Genomic DNA, 24,261 nt, shown 5'->3' with positions numbered 1-24,261 from the left:
GGGGGCTGGGAATCATTGAACTCCCATTCTCTGATGAGTTTATTTTGCCAAAAGTTGTTGAGTCCCCACCCTTAGTCTTGACTGAGGCATCCCTACCCCACCCTCTGTGGAATTGGCTTTTCTATCCTCTCTGGAGGGAACTAATCCTGCTTTGTGTCTGATTCATTTGCTCAGCATGAAAATGTTGATTGTCCTTGGGACCCACCCTCACTACCCACTTTTGCCTCCAGGCCTATAACTGGATCCACATCTAAGCAGAACCCTAGAGGTGAGGAACAGAGTGTGACCCATGAGGTTTTAAGCTATACTCTGAAGGAACTTCTTGATTTTTCTAATTCGTGCACACAGAGGTCTGGGGAACATGTGTGGGAATGGATTTAAAGGGTGGGGGAGATTGGTAGAAGAAACATAAAATTAGATCAGGATGAATTTATTAATGTTGCCCTATTAAGCATAGATTCTAGATTTAATGTAAGAGCTCACTGTATTTAAAAAAACAAAAAGGTATTAAAAATAGTTTGGATGGTTGGCTGAAGTATGAATCCAAGGATGGCCCACGGTGACAAGTTGGAAATGCCTGACACCCTTGTTTTACTGTTGATGAAGGAATTCAGAAGCTCAGAGAGATTGGAATGGTAGAGTGGATCCGTCAAGTACAATCTTCTCCTCCATATTGGGAAGGTCCAGAAGATGTGCTCTTCACCAAAACTATAAGAAACAAATTTGCAAGGGGAACACCAGCATCCTTGAAGAGCTCTGTCATTGCTCTTCTTTATATGCAAGACCTTACTGTGGGAACTATGGTCAATCAGTTGGGAGATTTAACTATGATGGGAGTAATTTGACCTTGGGGAAGAAGGAGCCAAATGGCAACCCTCAGTTGCCAAAGACAGGGTGGTCATAGTTACCATAATGGACAGCAAACGGAAAGAAATGGACAAAATGCCCTGACTCTGTAGATCTGTGGTGTTGGCTAATTAATCTTAGTGTTTCCAGAAGCCACATAGGTGGGAAACCCCCAAACTCTTATTTATATAAGCAGAAAAATTCCAGGGCAAATGTACAAAAGTCTGCGCTAGATCATAACAGCAGAGAATCATGGGCCCTCAACTACTTCCCAGATTTGAGTCAGTTTACAGATCTGGAACCCTTTGAATGAAGGGGAGGCCAGGCCCCCTTCAGGAAGAACCTTGGTACAATATTCAAAATCTTTACTGTTAATCTTTCTCCCATCCTTCCCCAAAGGGACCTAAAATGTTTTACCAGCGGTAACTGTGCACTGGGGAAAAGGCAATGATCAGAACTTTCAGGGAATACTAGACACAGGCTCTGAATTCACATCGATTCTGAGAGACCCAAAATGTCATTGTGGCTCTGCGTAAAAAGGGGCTTGTGGAGATCAGGCAATCAATGGGGTTTTGGTCAAGATCCAACTAACAGTGGGTTCAATGGGCCCTCAAACTCATCCCTGTGGTTATTTCTCCAGTCCTAGAATGTATAATCGCTATAGAAATATTTAGCACTTAGCAAAACTCCCACAATGGCTTTCTAACCTGTGGAGTGAGGGACATTATGGTGGAAAAGGCTAAATAGAAGCCTCTGGAGTTGCCTATACCTGGGAAAATAGTGAATCAAAAGCAATACCACATCCCTGAAAGGATTAGAAATTAGTGTGCCATCAAGGACTTGAAGGATACAGGGGTGGTGTTTCCCACAACATCCCAATTTAACTCTCCTATTTGGCCTGTGCAGAAGCGGGTCTTGGAGAATGAGGGTTGATTATCATAAGCTAAATCAGGTGGTGATTCCAATTGCAGCTGCTGTACCAGATGTGGTTTCTTTGCTTGGGTAGATTAATACATCTCCTGGTGCCTGGTATGCAGCTATTGATTTGGCAAATGCTTTTTTTTCCCTCCATCCCTGTGCATAAGGACCACCATAAGCAATTTGCTTTCAGCTGTCAAGGCCAGCAATGTACCTTCACTGTCCTTCCTCAGGGGTTTGTCAGCTCTCCAGCACTGCATGATAGCTTAGTTCACAGAGATCTGATCACTTTCTTCCTCCACAAGGTATTACACCGGTCCATTATATTGATGGCATTATGTTGATTGGACCAGCTGAGAAAGAGGCAGCTACCACTCTCAACTTGCTGGGTGTGGAGCATTTGCCTATCAGAGGATGGGAAATAAATCTCACTAAAATTCAAGGAACTTCAACTTCAGTAAAGTTTCTAGAAGTTCAGTGGTATGCGGCCTGCTGAGATATCCCTTCCAAAATAAAAGCTAAGTTGTTGCATCTGGCCCCTCCTTCAAGTAAGAGAGAAGCTCAACACCTGGTGGGCCTATTTGGATTTGGGAAGCAGCACATTCTTCACCTGGGTGTGTTACTTCAGCCCATCTACCGAGTGACTAGAAAAGCTTGATTTGAGTGGGGTCCAGAACAGGAGAAAGCTCTGCAACAGGTCCAGGCTGCTGTGCAGGCTGCTCTGCCACTTGGGCCATATGACCTGGCAGACCCAATAGTACTTGAAATGTCAGAGGCAGATAGGGACGCTGTCTGGAGCCTTAGGCAGGCCCCCATAGGTAATCACAGAGAAAGCCGTTGGAATTTTGGAGCTAGGCCCTGCCATCAGCTTCAGACAACTACTCTCCCTTTGAGAAACATTTCTTGGCCTGCTATTGGGCCTCAGTGGAAACTGAACACTTGACCATTGGCTACCAGGTTACTATGTGACCTGAACTGCCTATCATGAACTGGGTGTTATCTGACCCACCAAGCCATAAAGATGGACGTGCATAGCAGCACTCTATCATCAAGTGAAAGTGGTACCTACTTAGTCAGGCACAGGCAGGAGCCAAAGGAACAAGGAGATTGCATGAAGAACTGGCCCAAAGGCCCTTGGTTTCTACTCTTTTTTTTTTTTTTTTAAGAAAGAGAGAGAGGAGAGAGAGAGAGAGAGAGAAAGAACGAGAACTTTTTGATATTTATTTTTCAGTTTTTGGAGGACACAACATCTTTGTATGTGGTGCTGTGGATCAAACCAGGCGAGCGCGCTACCGATTGAGCCACATCTCCAGCCCTTGGTTTCTACTCTGAGTAACTCACTAGCAAAGTTTTTGCTGCTTGTCCCTGAAACCTTATGTTCTTCTGGCCTATAAGTCTTACTTCCAGAAGGAGGAATGCTTCTGCTGAGAGATACAACAATGATTTCATTTAACTAGAAGTTAAGACTTCCCTATGGCCACTTTGGTCTCCTCATGCCTCTGAGTCAACAGGCTAAGAAAGGAGTTATGGTACTGGTAGGGGTGATTGATCCAGATTACCAAGGGGACATTGGACTGTTACTCCACAATGGAGGTAAGGAAGCATACTCCTTTTCTCATCTCTTCCAACAACCAATACTGACTTTTCATAGCTCCTCCTAAATTCTCTTGTATTACCCTGTCCTTTTCTTAAGGTCATTGAGAAACTATAACAACCCAATCCAGGCATTTCAGACCCTCCAGGAATAAAGGTGTGGGTCACACCTCTAGGTAAAGAGCCAAGACCTGCTGAGGTGCTTGCTGAAAGGAGAGGGAATACAGAATGGATAGTAGAAGAAGGTAGTCATAAATACCAACTGTGGCCTCAGTGACCAATTACAGAAATGTCATTACCATTGATATTTCTTCCAGACTCCATTAAGAATATGTTTGTGCACATTTACATATGCATTAAGAGGACATGTTTGCTACTGTCCTGTTGTTCATCCTGTAATATGGATTGACTTAACAGCAATACTTAATGTTTTTGTTTTTCCTTCTATTCTGTGAAAAGAACTAATACATTTTCAGTTTTACAGAGGATTGTTATATGTTAGGCAGAATTATGACTTTGTTACTGTGTTTATTTGGAGACTAAGTATGATGTAAAGATTCATATTTGAATATCAACTTGACCAGGGGTGAACTTGTAATGGCTAATTTGAATTGTCAACTTGATTGGATTAAGATGTGCGGAAGATTAAGAGGCTTCCGGGTGTGTCAATGAGGGTGTGTCTAGAATGATTGGCATGTGGGATAGCAAACTGGAGTGGAGACCCTCCCTGAGCATGGGCAAGCACCATCCAATAGGATGGTGACTTGGATGGATAAATTGGAGGAACAAGGAAGCTGCAGCAGATGCAAGCTCCTTTCTTCTTAAATGGCTTCTTGATTGCTGCTGCAATTGCCCATGGATATCAGACTCTGACTCCTTCACTCTGCCAGGGAGTTTCTTTTATCTCATTTTGAAACAAGGTTTCACTGAGTTACCCAGGCTGACCTCAAACTTGGGTTGTTCCTGCCTCAACCTCCCAAGTAGTTTGCTGTTAACAGGCCCATGTCACCATTCCTGGCTTACTCTTGTATGTTGGAGGTTTTCTTAAAGAAAAAAAAAATTAAAATAGTAATTAAGACAAATTACAGTGAAAAGAAATAAGTTGCCTACACCTAGTAGACATGGGTAGAATTCCATCTGGTGTTTGTCTGTTCCTCAGATTTTGATGCCAGTTCTCCTTTGATAAAATCTTATTCTCAAAATTTGAAACCCTTATTTTGTAACTGGTTCACACAGATCATTGAGTTTAAAGATCAGTTTCTCACTTTGTATAATTCATAAATCACTATGTGCAGTTTATAAAACCCATAAGGTCAAAGGTACCCAATAGAGCCCTCCCTGGGACACTAAAAAGCTCTCTCTTTACAGAGGAGAGAAAATGCATTTGTTGGATTGCAATCCTCTTTGCAAAGGCAGTCATACAAATAGGGAAAATTGAATCAAGTTATTGCTCAGTAGGCTACTCATGGCTACATGACAGCTGTGTACCCTTTAGATTTATTTCCAGTCTAGCTGATTTGAGTCATAGCCCAAGAAAAGAGTGCTGTCAAGTGAATTGTCTTTTGTTCAGATGGCAAGAACCTTTCTGAATATTACCTCGCTGTTACAATTGGTATATTTGGAACTACTGACCCGTGAATTAAGTTAGTCACAATTTAATGACTTAAAATATTGTAGCCTGCATTATATATCAAGTTCATTTCACAAAGAGCAAAAGCACAACTTTTTCTAACATATATTTAGACATCAAATGGAAAAGTTGTAGCATAAATTACTTAATCTGTATCCCTTTTTTTTCCTAAGTTTGACATTTTAGTTTCATCCTTAATATGTATTTGGAATATGATAGTAGTACCATCTCGTATTTGACTACATAATAATTCATACAAACTAAACCCAGTTGATCAGAAAAAAAAAACTGTACTCAGTAATGGATGCAACAGTGGTCACTGCGATTATCCCATGGAATTGCGCGATAAGGAAATGATTAAGTCATAATGGGGACAGAGAGGGACATCAGGAACCTTGAGGGGAAAGTAATCTAGAATATCTACTTATCATTTAATTATGTGAGTCTCCAGTTTGTGTAGAAATACAGGCTTAGAATACATTCTCTAACCACACTGAAAAAAAAAAGTCAAAAATTTAAGCAATGAAAACAACAGATGTCAAACTCAGGTCACCACCTGGGATCAAAATATTAAAAGGAAACCTGGACTGAAACAGATGCAGCAAACAGAAATTGAGATCAGAGAAACCAGAGATCAGCATAGGGTGGGAGGAACCATTACAACTCCTCCTAAGATACTTAGAGAAATCACCAGAGAACCTGAACTCTTGAATCACACCTGGCTGCAGTTTCTCCCCCATTTAATTCCTTGTTAACCAACTACCTTAAGTGCCCTGTAGCATGCACTATATTATGGGTCCTAAAAGAGTTTTTTTGGGTAATACAAATAGAAATTATGGTTCAAAATTAAATTGAACCATGAAGATTGAAACATAATTACTAAGGAAATGCACATGTTAAGCTCTCAAATTAGAATGATCACAGGATTGTAATTGACTCAAATATTTACCAGGCCCCTGCTATCTGACCTTGGTGGTAGGGAGACCTTAGTGAACCCTGTAGATGAGAGATTTGTTCTCTTGGAGCTTACGGCCTTGCAGGTGAGACAGACAATAGACAGAATAAATAACTAAAGTACATTAAACAGATAAATTTTGTGGAGAGAAACAAAACAGGAAGAAGTCTTCAGAATTACATTCCCCAAAGATACATTTTCCAACTCTATTAAAACTAGCAAAGAAAAGACATTGGTATTTTTTAAAAATATATAAAACATACCACTTCTGAAATTTCTTCATGTTTCTATTAACCCTGTCAATACAGTAAATATGTTCACAATTTCTACAACCAGTAGTTTAGTGCACAAATTAAAGTCAAAGTAGCTTGGGGAGAGAGAGTAGTTTTTTAATACTGAAGTAAAATGAAAAATATGCTCTTATAGGTTTTGTAAAGACATGGGCAGTTCATGATCAGAAAGGCAATGAGCATCTGCTACTGGGAAATTGGAAGTTATTTAAAAAACAGTACTTCCAGTACTGTTCACTTCTAGTTGGGCAGCCAAGCAGAAGCTATTCCAAGAAGTGTTTACACTTGTGTGCATATATGTGTACATTTACATGTATGTTTATAACATACAGACTTTATATTTTAGTATACTCAGATTTCTTCATTCAAAAAAGTTGAATTATCTATCTTTACATGGAAATATTTAGAATAGAAATTATTAAATGAATTCCTTTATGTAAGAGGTGGACTAAGGCTGTATTTCATTTTTAATTTTTTTTTGTTTTAATTATACATGACAGCAGAATGCATTTATGCACTTTGATAAATCATAGATGGGATATGAGTGTACATGTTGCAGAATCATATTGGTTACGCAGTCACATATATACATATAGTAACAATGTCTGTTTCATTCTACTATCTTTCCTATCCCCACATCCCCTCCTCTCCCCTCCCATCACTTCCCTCTACCTAATCTAAGGTAACAATACACTTCCCTAATGCCCCCCACCTTATTGTGAATTATTATTAGAGAAAACATTTGGCCTTTGGTTTTGTGGAATTGGCTTATTTCACTTAGCATGATATTCTCCAACTCCATTTACTGACAAATGCCCTAATTTTACTCTTCTTTAAAGCTGAGTAATTTTTCATTTTAAATAATATAGTTTTTTTCCAGATTGCCAACTCCAAGTCTTTTTTTTTTTTTTTAAACCAGGGATTGAACCAAGGGGCACTTAACCACTACGCCACATCCCACCCCTATTTATTTGTTTGTTTGTTTTTATTTTTTGAGGCAGGGTTTTGCTAAATTGCTTAGGGCCTCACTGACTTGCTAAGGCTGGCCTCAAACTTGTTACCCTCCTGCCTCATCCTCCCGAGCTGCTGGGATTACAGGCATGCACCACTGCACCTTTTCATTTCATCTTCTTCAGTTTTCCTACTAGGTTCACTCTCTAGAGCAATACTCAGTCAAAACTTAACTATGCCAAGCCCCTAATAAAGGTATAAAATCATGTTAATAATTAGCCTTGATTCAAAGTGAAAGAAGAAATTCACCAACCTGCTCGTGGGTCTCCCACTGAACATTGGAGTAGTAACTACCACTTTAAGATGAAGCCTTACACCAACCCACCTCACTCCTCTTTCCTTTTCTCATCTCTCCCAACAACAAATACTGACTTTCCATAGCTCCTCCTAAATTCTGTCATTTCTGGTTATTCTCATGGACACTCCCCTGTTCCACTCCTCAAGACTATATGATTGAATTACTGCATCAGGATTCTTCTGGGCTTCCTTGCTTCCATTGTCTTGTGAGTCAAGTCAAGCGTACCCTTCATTCTGGAGTCACAAGCTCTGAATGTACTCAAGACCTCAATTATTTGAAGTCATCTGCCAGCCATGAAGATCCTCAGTGGGGCCTGCTGCCTCATTGCTCTCCTATCTCAGAAACTCTCTGCTCTTGCCCTTCCTCATCTAGACTCTCTGCACTCCAGCTCCTGTATATCCCTAAAGACTCAGAGGCATGTCATCTCTGCTGCTTTTCCACTCCTGACCTATAACTGTTAGCCTTGGGGTCAGTAGCTTTGAATAGTTGGGAAACTGCCTGGTGTCAGAGTTCTGGGCTGGAGCTCTTGCTCACTAGCCATGTGTCTTTGGCAACTTCATGTCTTCTCTCTGACCTGGTATCCTTATCTTAAAGTCAGTGGCATAATTTAAATAACTATTTATGGAAAGATGCTTCCTGTACTTCAAACATCACACCAGTGTTCAGAGTTACCCAACTGTATCATTTACTCCTCAGGTATCTCTCTTCCTGTTCCCTGTTCATTTGGCACATAAGCCCCCTCTTCCTAGCTTAAGGGTAGATATAAGATGAAATATAACTTCTTGTCATATTTAGCCTATATCCTAGCAAATGCTCAATAAATTCTCCCTGTTAAAAGAATTGAATAAATACATGTTTTTACTCTGTATAGTATTTGATAAAGAAAGCCAGAGAGTGACAGGAAGAAAAGAAGGTACCCAGAGAAAAGGTGCTAGCCTGTGTCAGTACTGACTCCTTTTAAGGACTCTTCTACCTCAGCACAAGCATAGAATTGGCTCAGTTTCTTAGCAATGGCACTGTCGTTGGCAGAGAGTAAGTTCTTAAATATTTATTGAATTTACTAGGCACATGATTTGCATATTTTATGGGTATGTCTATACACATACTACACAGGCCAGTAGAAGTCACTGCTTATATTTATCCAGCATTTTGTTCTCCTAAACTTCATTTTGATATGTTGCAACAGGGTGTGTCCTTAGTCTGCAAAGTGGTGCTCACATTTGCGTGGTGTTTGTGCAGTCTCTGATACGGGCTACTGATCACCTGCTGAAGTCATGAATAGTTCAGGAACTACCTTCTTTAAGATTAAGAAATGTAGGGCTGGGGATGTGGCTCAGGCGGTGGCGCGCTCGCCTGGCATGCGTGCGACCCGGGTTCGATCCTCAGCACCACATACAAACAAAGATGTTGTGTCCGCCGAAAACTAAAAAATAAATATTAAAAAATTCTCTCTCTCTCTAAAAAAAAAAAAAAAAAAGATTAAGAAATGTATATATTGATATTGCACTGTGTGTAATATTAAATTTTCTCAAATTCCACTTAATCTTAAAACTAAGAATAACATTAAACAGTAATAGAATTCATTTTATATTTACATGAGTATATTGTACCTAACCTCCTAGGAACAAGTGGTATGGTAGTGGAGCCCAGGAATTGATGATTCTGTTTAGTATTCATCTTAGAAGAAAAATTAAACAATAGCCAGTTCTGTTTAACCATATATATATATATATATATATATATATATATATATAATATTTTTTAAATATATATTATAATTTTTTAAATTATAGTTGGACACAATACCTTTATTTATATTTATTTATTTTTATGTGGTGCTGAGGATTGATCCCAGTGTCTTGCATGTGCTAGGTGAGTGCTCTACTGCTGAGCCACAACCCCAGCTCCTGTTTAACATATTCCTAGACACTTAAAATCATAGGTATTTATTTTAACTTACTGTGTCTGGTTCATAGGGTCTTAATTTAAAAAGTAACCCAACAGTAAAATATTGGAGCTGTTTTTAAGGAGTTTATACTTTACAGTAAGATAAAGGATATGGCACTTACTCCAGCAAAACATTCAGGAGGAATGGTATTGGCCTATTACCTGAGAAGCAAAAGATTCATTTCCTCCAAAGCAAGCCATTAAAGATTACGATTGTTTTTCTATCAGAGCAGATTTACTAGCATGCATGTGATAGTTTCACCATGCTCTCTAGTTGCCAGATGCATTGGGTGAGTGCTCATATTTCAGATGAGCCAGCCAGGCTACAGGAAAGGATATTTGCATAAAAGATGGGGGAAATTGCCAAACAACAAAATGAAGATTTATGCTTTTGAAATTCCTCTTATTACTGCTTTGATTAAATTGATGTTTCCAAGGGAATGGACTTTTAAATGAAATTTTAATAGTGCCCCAGCCAATTCCAAATGTATTTTTTTCATTTCACTTGGTTTTCACAATGTGATCATATTTGGTTTCACTTCCTGGTTTGTCCACACAAGCCTGTTGCTGGGAAATATTTAAATAACATGTTTATGAGAGAAAAAGATTGTTTCATAATGGATGAGAACATTTTGGTTTGATTTAGATTTAGTTCATGTAGTAACTTTTAGAGAAACAAAACTTCTAACATCTAAACTAGTGCTTGCACTCTTAAAAAAATAAAGATTTCTTTGGCACTGAAATTAATTAAGTTACCTTGTGGTGCAATCATCTCTTCTACAGAACTGTTTGATTAGGCACCAGTTGTGAAATAAAATGAAATGTTGGTCCATAATTAGAAGAATTGTAATTTGATTTTAAACAGAGGCTTGATTGCATGGAGAGTGACATAATGCCTAATTATTTTCCCAATGATTAGGGGCCCAGTGTACTCTTAAGTTGATGGTTTAGTTACAATGTGTTTAACATGGTCAGTAATAGCTCTGTTGCCATTTTGTGCATATTTTTTCATGACTATTCTTGTTTGTTATAAAACTGCATGAAACATATGGCTATTGACCCTAAAGTGGATATTTTTACCATAAAAACATTTAATTCCACCCAAGTCCTCAGTTATATTCTAGTCTCGAAAGCACAAATCAAATCCATTTCTCTTTTGAAAAAGTTGGTTCAGACTCAGGAAAAGCCTGCTTCCTCAAAATCTAATTGCTTTGTCCAGTTGCATTTTTCCTGGCCAATCTGGAGTTTTTATTTTTATTTTGTTCTTGTTGTTGTCATAGTATGACTGTATTTCTACTTGAGATTTTTATTTTGAAGTTCATTTATTTTTTATTTCTCAAGGTATTCAGATATACTAGGCTTACTGCTTTCAATCTTAAAACTACTTCCAATAAATTCTTCTTGATGTTTTTCAAATAATTTTTCTAATATATATAATAATATGTCCCTAGATGTATTTTTCCATTATTCCCTTGTTCAGATACCTTCAGTGATTTTTTTTTTACTTTATATATGATCAAGTCTGAATTCTTTTATGCTTGTAAAAAACTTGGTTAGTACTAAAAGTGACATTTTTACCCCCCCACACAATAATTTTTTCAGGTGCCTATTATGTTCTGGGCCTGGATTATATCCTGAAAAATTCTTAAATTGACATTTGAGACTTTAATATTCTACCCTAATCTACTTTACATTCTTCGTCATTTCTGTCTCAAAAATCTTACTCCCCCATATGTATGTTTGTTAACGCCTTTCTTTTTTTTTTTTTTTAAGAGAGAGTGAGAGAGAGAGAGAGAATTTTTAATATTTATTTTTTAGTTCTCGGCGGACACAACATCTTTGTTGGTATGTGGTGCTGAGGATCGAACCTGGGCCGCACGCATGCCAGGCGAGCGCGCTACCGCTTGAGCCACATCCCCAGCCCTGTTAACTCCTTTCAATTCGACTTGGTTTCTCCTGCTGTATTAGTTGTTTCATTCTTTCACATAAAATATTGTATGCTGTGTTATTAACCAAGTGATCTATTCTTTATCCCTTTACACATGCATACACACCACTACCACCACCACCTTTACAAATCCTATACACCTCTCTTGGTTCAATTCATGACTCCTGTGCAGGGACTGTCATTCCTTTCCTTAAGACATAATGGTATTATCTACTTGTTTCCCCAAAGGATAGGTTACTTTGGGGGCTCAGGTCTAAGTCTGACACTTCGCCATTCCCTTCATCACCTGGAATTTTGCCTTGCTCCCAGAAGAAGCCTGACCATGGCTCTTGAGTACAGCCAATGTCATAACAGATGCAACATGCAGCATCTCTGCCTCACCTTGGTGATACCTGGGGCTCTCTTCATTTTTACCTCCTTTCAACTAAAGGGGGCTGAGTTGTTGCCATTCCTGAGTGGATAAAACTCTCCACAATAAAAACAAATGGTGTTGTGGGGCTGGGGATGTGGCTCAAGCGGTAGCGCGCTCGCCTGGCATGCGTGCGGCCCGGGTTCGATCCTCAGCACCACATACCAACAAAGATGTTGTGTCTGCCGAGAATTAAGAAATAAATATTAAAAAAATTCTCTCTCTCTCTCCTCTCTCACTCTCTCTTTTAAAAAAAAATGGTGTTGTCAAATATAAATAGGAAAATATTTCTTGTGTGTTGGTGAGGGGTGGGGAAAAAGAAGAAAGGAAAAAACATACCATTAGCTTTCTTGGCACAGTCTTTCTGCCTTTCGGATATGGTTGCTAAGAAATAGTCTTAAATTCAACTGCTGCACATAAAAAAGAAACTTAGGTCACTCACAGGAGACGATGCATGTTGTGTAGCTGAATTTGTCACTGAGCCATGACAAAGCCCCACCCTGATTTAGAAGTCATGTGTTAAAACTATCAGATGGAGACTGTGGCTTCTGCCTTCTGGAAAGCCATCAAAACTCTTCAGATTCCCAGAGAGGACATAGGTTCTTTTCTCACTAGCACCAAGTGAAGCTAAAGAGTCCTGTTGAACTCTGAAGCAACAGAAAGCCAACCTGTTACCTAGTTTGGTAGATGGGCCTTGCAAGATGATGTAAAGATCATAAGAAGTACTGTGTTTTGCTCCAAGAAAGGGGGATTTAATTTTAACCCTTGTATGTTCTTTTATTGTGCAGTAGCAGCTTTTGCATGATAAGCCCTGGGATACAATGATGAGTATAATACACACAAACCAGACCTTAGACAGTTTATTGCTCAGTGGGAGAGAAAGAAACTTCTAATTGAGCAATTGCTTATATGTGGTTGATAAGTGCTACAGAAGGAAGGAGAGGAAGCTTCAAAAGTATATTGTGAAGGGCCCTGGACAGAGATCAAGGAAGCATCCCATGAGAAGTACTTTGTAAGTCATTGACTCAGGCATCAATGACCTTGAGTGTGAGTTTGACCTTCAAAGTGAACCACCTGGAACTCTTTCACCATTTTGAATAGTAAGCCCTCCTGTGGACTCTTCTTATGCAGATCCTGCTGTGATGTAGTGAAACCAGAAATACACTGGTTTTTATTCCCAGTTCCATTGTACAGAGCTCCTAAAATCCTTGGAATTTCCTGATAGGAGCTTTTTTCCTTATTCATAGTGAGTCCCTTTCAACCATACCTGAGTTTGTGCTGGACTCCTAGACAGAGTTGACTATGAGATTCCAAGATTGGAACTTTTCAGTCTCATCCTGATCTCTGGGAAGAGGAGAGGAACTGGAGAGTTCCAATCACCCGTGGCTACTGACTTAATCAGTGATGCCTGTGTTAATGGAATCTCCATAAAAATCCCTAACCAACAGGATTCAAGTAGCTTCCAGGTTTGGGTCCACATGAAAGTGCCCAGAGGTTAGCACACTTGGAGCTGGTAGAAAACTACTCTTCCCAGCACCTGCATCTTGCTTTTGCATTTCTTCCATTGGGCTCTTCCCGAGTTACATCCTTTATAATAAACTGGTGATGGTAACAAAAGTGTTTTCCTGAATTCTGTGTCATTCTAGTAAATTATCAGACTCGAAGAGAGGATTATGGCAATTCCATTTTTGTAGAGAAGTCAGACAGAATTGCAGATAGCTTGGACACCCAAGACTTGTGACTGGCACCAGAAGCATGAACAGCCTTGTAGAACTGAGCCCTTAAACTTGTGGAGTCTGGTGCTTACTCCGAGTAGTTAGTATAGAATATGATTGAATTGTAAGAAACCTAGTCGATGTCAAAGAGAATAGTATCAGAAAGAAAGAAAAGATCGCATGCTGTTTACCCTAAATAAAAGCCAACGTTTTTTCCATTCCAGCTAAGGAGCAAATGGCAGCCCATGATTTTGATCACCTGCAGCTTTTAACCAAGTTGAAAATATGAGGCAATGGTATAACACCAACATGAAAGTGGACATTTTACCAGAAACACAAGTGGCATAATTCCTTACTCTTTCAAAACTGACCTGTTTCTTTCTTAATGCTCTTACCTAATGCTTCACTTCCCACACTTGCTTCTAAGGAAAATAGGAGCTGGAAGAGATAAGCAGTATTGGCTCACTGGAATGTTTTAAAAGGCCTTCTCTGGGTTGGGTAGGTAGGCATGCCACGGCACTGGCCCTTTGAGCCAGAGATTGTGGGTGTTGATCTTTTCTTTTTCAGGCCCTATTTGTAGGATTGTAAGTAGTTCATTATTGAGATAGACAGTTCCAGAGAAGAATGTTCTCATGGTGTTTTATCACAGTGAAAGAGATGACTCATTCTCTGGTTTGGGGCCATGTATTTCTTCTACCTGGACCCCTGAGCCTTTTTAAAAAGCTCCTTTAGGCAGGGCATAGTGGGGCACACCTGTAATTCCAGTAAGAAGGAAAGTGAGGTAAGGAGACCACAAGTTCAAGCCAGCCTGGGCAGCTCAGTGAGACCCTGTTTCAAAATAATAAAAAGGGCTGGGGGTGTAGCTCAGTGATAGAGCACTAGGTGTAACACGAGGAAGGCCTGGAGGGTGGGGTGGAGTTTCTTTTGACTTCTTTGTAGGTCTTAAATGCTATGAATGTCAGTGACCTTGTAACACTGTTTCTTTCCTTGGAACCAAAGTGATATAAATAAAGCTCATTTCCTGGGTTACTTTGCTTCAATCTAAACAATGTCCAATAAAATCACTTTACCAGCAAAAGAATTAGCTTTCTTTACAAAAGCTCCCCTTTACGTTTGCTACTGTAATGATTTCAAAGTGTTTCCACAATATTTGTTCTACCATTAATATCAACTGGTAGGCCAGTATGATTGTGTTTCTGAGAATTTAGAATCCTGGACTTAAGCCCATGCAGATGGTGGTGGAGGCAGACCTGGGATTCACTCCAGTGTACATTTTTACTGCTACCATAGAAAGCCAGTCACTAGTAGGGCGGGGGTGGGGGAGACCTGGAGAAGCAAAGACTGAATTCAGTCAGCACTTTGCCTCTGAGGCTTAGGAACGAAATATATGAAAATAAGTAAATAAAAATTGAGCAGTTTGCATTTACCTAAAGCAGCTCCAAAACATTTATAGAGCAACAGATCAGCAAGTAGAGCAATCTCTACATATACCCAGAAATAACTTGTGATTAGCAATGACTGCTTTAGACCAAGAAGTAAAGAAAACTTTTGTAAAGATGCCCCAAGCACAGACTCTAGTGACATGAAATGGAAAGAGAACCAGAAGCTTTAAACACCTAGATTCTTCCCCTCTCAGTAGTTCAAACTATATCAAATCTGTGGCTCAGGTAGCATGATGAGGCGGGAGGTGACCACAGCCTAACTTGTGAGGTTGAGTGAGAGCCCACAGCAGGCCACCAGGTGAAGCATCCTATTTTCCTATTCAGTGATCACTATGGTCACAAAATACTTAATCCACCCTGTCCAGCCTTCCAGTGTCAAACGCTAGCATTTCTGGGAAAGAGGTGCCAAAACCCAATGAAGCAGAAAGCAGGAGAGGCTAGGAGCACCTTTCCCATCACTTGATGTTGTCATGTCTCCTAACAACAAATCTAGAGGTGAGGTCTTAGAGAGGCATGGTCTTGTGCCTCAGGGATGGTTACTTCATGTGAACTTCTATCCACATTGCTACATTCCCATCACTCTCCAACAGTTCCATAGGGAGGTGAAGCAGCCATTTCATCTGATATTTCTTACTACCTTTATCTACTCCTGTGTTGGGTGGGCGTTTTGACCCCACGTATCCAGAGAACAAGGAAATGACCAGGCAATCCTACAAAAATTAGTGTTCTATTATGAAAGTCTCGGGAATTGACTGCCTGATCTATTCATTTCATGTAAGCACCCGATAAGTAGGTGTGCTGTGACTAAGGCCAAAGCCAAGGAGTATGGTTGCTCTCTTCACCACTTCCTAATACACACACACACACACACACACACACACACACACACACAGTCTGCATCATCACCAGCTGCTGCTCCTCTACCCTTCACACACTATCCATGATGCCTTCCAGAAGATTGACCTCTTAAGAAGAAAAAGATTAAACCAGAGCATCATCTACTTTTCAAATCCCTCTAAAGTTATTAAATTTGGTAAACATGGGTCCTTCAGTGGTGAAGGAAAAATATACCTTGCATGTGTGCTGAGCTGAATAGTCATTAGAAGATTTCTTAATGTCTTAGCTTCATATATATCTATTTATCCAATAAAGAAGATCTAAACCTTTTCTGGACAAATTTGGAGAATCATCTAATCTCTTCTAATAAAATCCTTCTAATTGAAGGTTGCAAATAAAATTGATAATTAAATATTTATTAGTAACCTATGATTCATGCACACAGCAAATTTGACACACTAAAATAGTCTTTTAATGTGTTAGCCTCTCTTCTAGGACACTGAGACCCAATGACTATTTGATTTGTGTAATTCAGTTAGTTTATTTAAAAGCGATAAAATTTTCCTAATTTTCTGAGATTATAGATTTTTGTGATAAAATAGATATAACACAAATTTTACTGTTTTAACCATTCGTAAGTGTACAATTCAGTGCCATTAAGCACATTCATATTGTTATGCAACTGAGATTATAAATTTTTGAAACAGCCCTGTTTTTGGTTGGTACTAGTCAACTCTGACTTGTCTGTGATAGAAGGTCTTGACTGGGCTGGCAGATATTGTATCAGAAAGTGATGCGTTGTACAGGTTAACTCTCTTTAAATGTTGCTTTGGTGTATTGTTTTAGTTTCACAACACTTTATCTTCCCTATGGTCCATAGAGTAAACAGTCGAGAAAACTGACATATTTCACAGCACTTTGTGGTAACTGGACTCAAATATATTGCAAACCAAGGTTGGAAATCACTAAGTTACGTGGACAACCAAACTCCTTAATATCAAGTCTGATTTCTGTTCACATGATAACACTTGAAAGCTAACCTTTAAAGGACCAACTTTAGATAATGACATAATTCTGCTAATAAGTTACTGTTTTCAAGTGCTTATTTAGAAACTGCTCCTGTGCTAATCGTTTGATTTATAATTCCCTTATTCTTAAAACAGTTCCACTTGGTAAAAGCCATCATTATTACTATTTTACAGATGAGGAAGCTAGGATCAGACACAGGTGGTAAATGACAGAAACAGAATTCTGCCTTTATCCATTCAACTGACCTCTCTTCCAGGTCTCTCAAATGCTATTCAGAATAAAATCTAAGCCTAACAAAGTAACTAACATACTGAAGGTATGCTCCTTCATTAAGCTATTCAAAAATACAGTCATGTTTAGGTGATATTGTGTTAATTTATTTTAACTTCCTGGTGGAAACCAGGAAGAAAAGCCATGTAAAACATTATCATTTAAATACAGATTAAATTCAAGTTATTCATCTTGTTATTAAATTGGTGGGTAAATGTTTCTCTGTGAGATTGTGTAGCAGGATGCATCCTTGCCCCGGCTAAATATCACGTCAATCTTAATTATTTAATAGGCAGGCAGGGTGAAGAAGCTCTTGTTCATTCTGTTTCACTATACTGAGCAATGACGAGGAAAACAGCGTAAATCTCATTTTTAAATTGTCTCCTGTTTTTCTCTAAAAGATGGATTGTAGATTTGAAAAAAGAGAGATGTCACAATCTATATAAAAACTCAGTTTTATATAGCTTTTGGAGAGGCCATGTAGCAGATGGCTCTTAGTCAGAACTGGTGTGAATTCTGAGTTTGCTTATGAGCTTGAGCAAGTTTCTTAGTTCCTCTGATCCTCATCAGCTTTCTCCCCTTCATAGCTGACATCATAATACCCACCTCACCTTACCTAGTACCCAGTAAATATTAGCCTTCCCCTCTCTGTTTCCCACCACCCCTTGTCATGCACAGGTAATTACTGAGAATATGTTGCAGTATTGTCAGCTTGATCATAGCTCATGGCATGGTGGAATTATAATATTTATGGGGCATCTAATATGTGGCAGGCCTTAGAAGATAAGAAATATCCTTGCCCTCCCAGAGCTTATGATCTCAGGAGGAGCAAACAGGACAAAAAGCAAGCATAGAACAGTACAATGTATTACATTCTCATTTGGGTGATAACTTGCTAATTCTATCTTAGCCTTATTCCTGTTGCATTATAAGACTAGCTGTTGCAAAAAGTAGTTTTGAAATCATAAATTACTAAGATATTGAGGTCACTTAGAAATTCTGTGGCATTTATCCAGTGGTCCATTACTAATTCAAAATGACTGGCAGTCATTATAAAGCAGCCAGTCATGCTGAATTTGACAGCAGTCCTACATTCAGATATGTGAGATGTCATGTTTGGTGTATAAATTGGCAAGTATGAATTTTTCTTCTTCCTAAAGTATGAAGGCTTAACCTCTGCTGCTGATCTCTGACCTGCCATGGGTCATGAAAACACCTGAGGCTCTGTCCCTACCACATTTTTTGTCACCCTTCCAGTCTCACAGTCTGTAGGCACCAATTCTGTTCACAGATCTGAAAGCTAATCCTCTTCCATACTCCTGGTTTCTAACTGGGTAATGAAACCTGGTCTGGGTCATGTATTCACTCAACACGACTTACTGAATATACATGGTGCTGAGATGAGCAAAATCAGATATGGGAGCTCCCTAGGTAAGCTAATCTTTTGTTACTCTGGGCCAGTTAAAGATTCAATGTCACTTTAGACCATTATACTTTAAATATTTGTTCACAACATTTATTTATTTATTACTAGAGATGAAAACCAGTGGTGCTTAAACACTGAGCTACATCTCCAGCCCTTTTTTAAATTTTTTTTTAATTTTGTGATAGGGCTTCACTAATTTGTTGAGGCTGACCTTGAATTTACCATCCTCCTGCCTCACCTTCCCAAGCCGCTGGGATTACTGGTATGCACCACTATGCCCAGCTATTCACAATATTTTAAAAAGAGAAAAAGCCACACATTGTATGCAAAGAGGCTAGCAAAAGAACCCCCTCTAGTTCCCCCTTACACCAGTTCCCAGGATCTCAACTGACCCTAAGAAAATAGCCAGATTCCTTATCTTGCCCACCAGTCACTTTCAATACTCTCTTTAATCCAGCCCTGGAAAGACACACTGGGATAGATCCCTGAAATATAGATAAGAAAGACACTGCCCCAGCTCTCAAGGATTTGAGGCCATAGCTTAACAAATACCATAAAGTAGTGTGGGAGAAATATTTGTAAATGTGTCCCTGGAACAGAAAAAGGGGAGCCATGAATTCAGTCTGTGATGGTCAGAGTGACTTGTAGAGGCAATTCCAGAATAGAACAGATGATGAAGTGGAAAGTCCCTCTTTTAAGTTCTTGGTTTTTTAAATTTTTCAAATTGATGATAGGGGAGACTTTAATTTTATATAACTTAAAGCCTAAAATGTAGATAGCACAAGGCAGAGTGAATGAGTACGATATTGCTATGACTCCAGGCAGAACAGACTTGCAAAGTGACGTTGTAGGGCCTCACATTTACCCATTACTGGTCATTTGACTTCAGTCTGGTGATAGCTCAGTGGTAGAGCCCTTACCTAGCATGTGGGAGGTCCTGGGGTTCCATCCCCAGCACCTCAAAATGAACAAAAACAAACAAAAAAATTCTTGACATCTTGCTAGATCTTTCCTAAGATTTCATGTAAGACAAACACACAAATGGAAACCCGTCTCAGATTCCAGTAATTGTTTGCTCTATCTCAGTGTAAGTTTGGCCCACCTCCTCTATCTCTATTTACCAGAAGGAAGTAGGAACATCTAAACTCATTTGCTTTCACAGTGAAAACCTTGGGCCCTTTTGTTTTTCTATCAGAAAGCAGATTGTCATCTGCTATCCTTAATCTTCAGTCACTTAGGAGATTTCCTTATTGGGAATTCAGGAAAGGAGCTCTTTAAAAAAAAAGAAGGAAATTTTCAGTGTTATGCTTCTTATGTGCAAACCTTCCAGAACACATTTTTAGGTTACCTTAGAATTGACTTTTTAAGTTAAAATGCACATGTCATGTGTCCTGCCCCTGGGGCAAAAATGCCTCTGTGAGGGGGTAGAGGAAGCTAGTTTGGTAACACTCATTAGCATAGCATGTTGGAGAGCCACTGAAGCAGCCACCTGTCTCAGCAGCTGGGTCTGTCAGAATTGCTGTGACAGTCTTTGTCCTCTTTTATCCTGCCTAATATGGATGATTTATTCTATTCTGAGAAGCATTGCCATTTAGTATTTTTACATTTCATTCTTCCAGCTTGGTACTTTTGTGTTCTTCTGAGGAGGAAGAAAGAGGATAACTTTTGCTACAGTTTCTAAAATTAGTTTGAATGATTTCATTTTTTGCCTGTATAAAGAAACAGAGCCACATTGTGTTGTTCCTCTTGCTTGACAGCCATGGCTTCCCCCTGAGATGACAAGTAGTCATTATGAGCACTTTCTTTAAGTTCTACATTTATATCTTCTCAGCAAAATATTCCTCGGGCTTAAATCTAAACAGAAAAGAGGACTGACACTCATTTATTAACATGATGGAAAATGATCAGCCTACCTCAAAGAAATGCAAAAGAAAACAACAGTAAGGTCGTTTTTTTCATGTGTGGAATTGGCAAAGGTTTTTTGTTTTGTTTGTTTGTTTTCCTTTGAGTGTGTGTGTGTGTGTGTGTATGTATTTTGGTGAGGAGTATTAAGTAATAAATCTATTGAGAATGCTGTGATATATTGTTTGCAAGAAAGATAATCGGTATAACTTTCTTGGGAAAACAAGTTGTAATTTGAGGCTTAAAAGGTTCATGCTCTTTGACTCAGTGCTCTTGTTTTGGAATTCTGTGTAAAAGAAATCACATGAACAGAGTATGGAGATGTTGACAGCATTGTTAGTAATTTAAGAAAGAGAATCTATGATCCAGTAGGGAAGAGAGTTTGTAAACTATGACATATCCATGTACAAACAATCGCGCTTCTATCAAAAATGATGTTTAAGAGAAACTTAAACAACAGGAAAGCCCATGATATATAATAGGAGACAAACACAGACCTAAGTGTTGTGCCACTGGATCGAACAATGGTGTAATTGCAAAAATAGTGGGTAAGCAAACAACAAAATCAATGTCAAAGCTGGATGGAGAAAACTGTCCTAGACACCCAGTGTTTTTCTGCCATGTCCTCTGTGTATCCTAAGAAGTACACATGTTTTCAGTGAAGTTTTCTATAGTAAAGTGACTGGTGCCTCAGCAATAATACTCATTTCATTCTCCACTAAAAATTGGATGCCTTGAGAATTACTGTTGTGCTGAGATTAAATGTGTAACTTGGGATGTGATTTCTCTCCCTGGGTATCAGTCGACAACTTTTGTGAGAGGACCTGAAGGTGATGTCTTTAACACCCCTCACTTTTTAAAGAAGTTGTCTTTTTCATCTTTGTTTCATAAAATTACAATATATGTTAGAAATTTTAGAACCATATAAGTGGATAAATTATCTTGTAGTCCTCTGATACATAAAATATGACAATATGTTTATGATTTCTCTTTAGGAATTCCTCAAATTGAAACTAATTGCAGAGTTTCTGGTTGACCAGCATTCATAGGGTAAGATTAACGTCCTGAATTGTGAACACATGGTGAAAATAATTACAATTAGGTTGGTAGCTTGGGGCAAGTAAGTACAGAAAGAGATTGATATTCTTACAGATGTTTTGAGTAAAATCATTTTAATGTTTTTAAACCAGTGAAGCTAAAAATTGAAATCAGAATGTATTTTAATAAAAATGTCATTTTCCTGTCCTTTGTGGGTTTTGCAAGCAGGAAAATATACATGTATGTTTGTGTGTGTGTGTGTGTGTGTGTGTGTGTGTGTGTGTTGGGTGGGTATTTGTCACCTTCCTGACATTAAATATCTGAGGAATTAAGTCCCTGTCTCCTGAGTTTTGTCTGAGGTGGCATTTTTAATGCATAGAATCAACACACCATTTTTCTGTGAATAAAGAGTGGTCGTGCTTTCCTTGAGTATAGGCAAAATCAGAAATAAACAAGCCCTATCTTCTGTGCTTTCTGCAGACAGTCTTCTTCTAATTGTGCAAGATTAACCTTAAGTTAGCTCTGTGGCAGGGCTCTTGACCTTGACACGATGAATAATGAGTGTGCGTGGTGTTAAATAGCACAGCTTTCCAGTGTTGTGATTACAGCATGTGTCTTAAAGCACCCCCCAGTTCTGGACATATAGCCCAGGTGAACAGCTGTGAGGATAGTGGGTCTGTTACCCACTACATTTTTTTGAACACTCTTCTTTTTATAGATGAAGGTAAAAATCCTTTGAATTTGGGGGTATGTCCATATTTCCATGCTGATTCTTCAAGCTGACTGTAAATTTTTTAAAGCTGATAACATCTCTTGCCACCCCCTACTTGACCCTCTATTTGACCGACCCTCTGTGGTTCTTCCATCACTCCTGGATTTGTTATACAGACTCTTTCCCTAGGCTGAAGCCTATCACTCTCCTCCTTTCCCCAGGCTCCTGACATCCCAGCCAGAGTGGTTTCTGTTCTAATCCTTACTCATCTATGAGCCTCTTCTACTTGTCCTGTGATTGGCTTTGTTTCATTCTCCATCTACAATAGTTCCTCTAAAGAGGCTTTCTAGACCTCTGTCTACAGCAGCTTTCTTATCTTTATAGCATTTCTGATCTGTATTGTGCTGTGCACTAGTTATTGTCTCTTCCCTCACAATAGTGAAATCCAAAAGAGCAGAGTTGGTCTGTCTTGCACAGCTTTATTTTTCTAACTCTTAGAACTCCTGGTACACGACAGGCTTTCTAAGTATTTATTGCATGAACAGACTGAAATCTCCCTCTGTTTTTGGTTGATGATGCCATTCAGTGACGTTCCAGCTATTCTCTGGGCATTTGAGTAGAACCAAATGTAATATTTATTAGATTTACCCCATCATCCCACTCATTTGGGCACTGAAATGACAGTATCAGGTGGTATGCCACATTCAACTCTGCATTTCTTCTCTACAGTGGGATCATGATCCTGGGAAAGACAGAAGCCCTCAGATTCTATCACAGGGTATCCAGCACCTCACCAGGGAATTCTTGACTGCTCAGAGGGATAAGCCTCCTAAGAAATTAAAGTCTAGAATAATTAGAAAAGATCAAAAGACAAAGTCAGAACGGATAGTTTTAAAGACAGCCCTGATAGTCTAGTCCGCACAGGAATGGGAGCTAGACAACTAGAAAATGGCTCCTGTAGTTTATTTAAGGGAGTACATCAAAGACAGGGGTAAGGGTTTCAGGGGTGGAGTCTTGCTTCCTGATGTCTTGCAGTCAACAGGTTAATTGACATCTTGGCAGGTGACACCCATCTTAGAGAGGCTGTGTGGGACATGGCAGAGTGGAATAGAAATTCACAATGTCTCTGGGCAGTCAACCAGAGGAAATGTCTACCGGAAGTTCCTAGACACCAGATTATCCTATCTACTAGGCTACAATGTGCAGCACAGTCCACACACAGCCCACAGATGGCTCGAGACAATATTCTTTTCATATGCCTTCGTGGTATCTAGCCTTTGCAATTAATAAATATTATGTTTTTAAGTATTATTAGATCTGACAAAAGCTAAAATATGTCTTTCATTTAAATTTATAGTTTAATGAAAATTTCTCCAACTATTTACAACTTCACATTTGTTTTATGGGAAGACCTATTACTAATTAGGCTAGGTATCCAGAATGTATGCCACTAAGCTCCCAGATCTTTTCAAATTAGGACCCTTAGTTCTAAGCCCATGATCATAGTGAAGCCACTAAAATGTGTCTGAAATTGTTTATTTATAGAAAATGAACCCTGTTTTCAATGGGGTCTTCCTGGATTAAATAGGACATATAATTCTGCTCTTGGGACAGGTAGGTCACCTGTGGAAGTCTGAAGAGAAGAAATGGAATGCTATGGTGTGGTTTACCAGAGACTGCAGAGTGTCTAGGTTTGGCCCTACTTTATTATGGCCTGCTTACTTGAGTGGGGTGTTGGAAAGTATTTTTAAAAACCATGAAAGTTGGAGGATTTGATGTTGACTTCTGTTTATACATTCTAAGAATATTTACTTATTTTAGTTGTCAATGGAGGACCTTTATTTTACTTACTTATGTGTGGTGCTGAGAATCTCGAACCCTGTGCCTCACACATGCTAGGCAAGCACCCTACCACTGAGCCACAACTCCAGCCTCAATACCTTCTAAGAATTATCCAGCTACTGGAAGCTATGTTCTGGTATAAATATTTCAATATGTAACTGTTACTTTTTTCATTTTAAATGTAACTTAGATAATAATGTAGG

The 24,261-nt window shown here is 39.1% G+C and overlaps 1 protein-coding gene across 7 annotated transcripts in view; it reads left to right on the top strand.

Moving 5' to 3' along the window:
• The window catches only part of LRRC8B (leucine rich repeat containing 8 VRAC subunit B), a 70,489-nt gene that overhangs the window by 23,408 nt on the left and 22,820 nt on the right, over window positions 1–24,261 (top strand). For 3 of the 7 annotated variants that reach the window (XM_081305055.1, XM_081305056.1, XM_081305058.1), the window contains one exon: window positions 21,462–21,516. The exons of 2 other annotated variants lie outside the window; for them this stretch is intronic. The gene's annotated coding sequence lies outside the window, so the exon portion shown is untranslated. Of the gene's footprint in view, window positions 1–174; window positions 269–21,461; window positions 21,517–24,261 lie in introns of all 7 variants that reach the window. 2 more of the 7 variants (XM_081305057.1, XM_081305059.1) reach the window with 1 other exon arrangement.

Source organism: Spermophilus citellus (assembly GCF_964194105.1).
Source record: "Spermophilus citellus genome assembly, chromosome: 9".
NCBI classification, from domain to species: Eukaryota; Metazoa; Chordata; class Mammalia; order Rodentia; family Sciuridae; genus Spermophilus; species Spermophilus citellus.
Note: the sequence above shows the minus strand (reverse complement) of the source record. Positions and strands in the feature narration are given on the sequence as shown.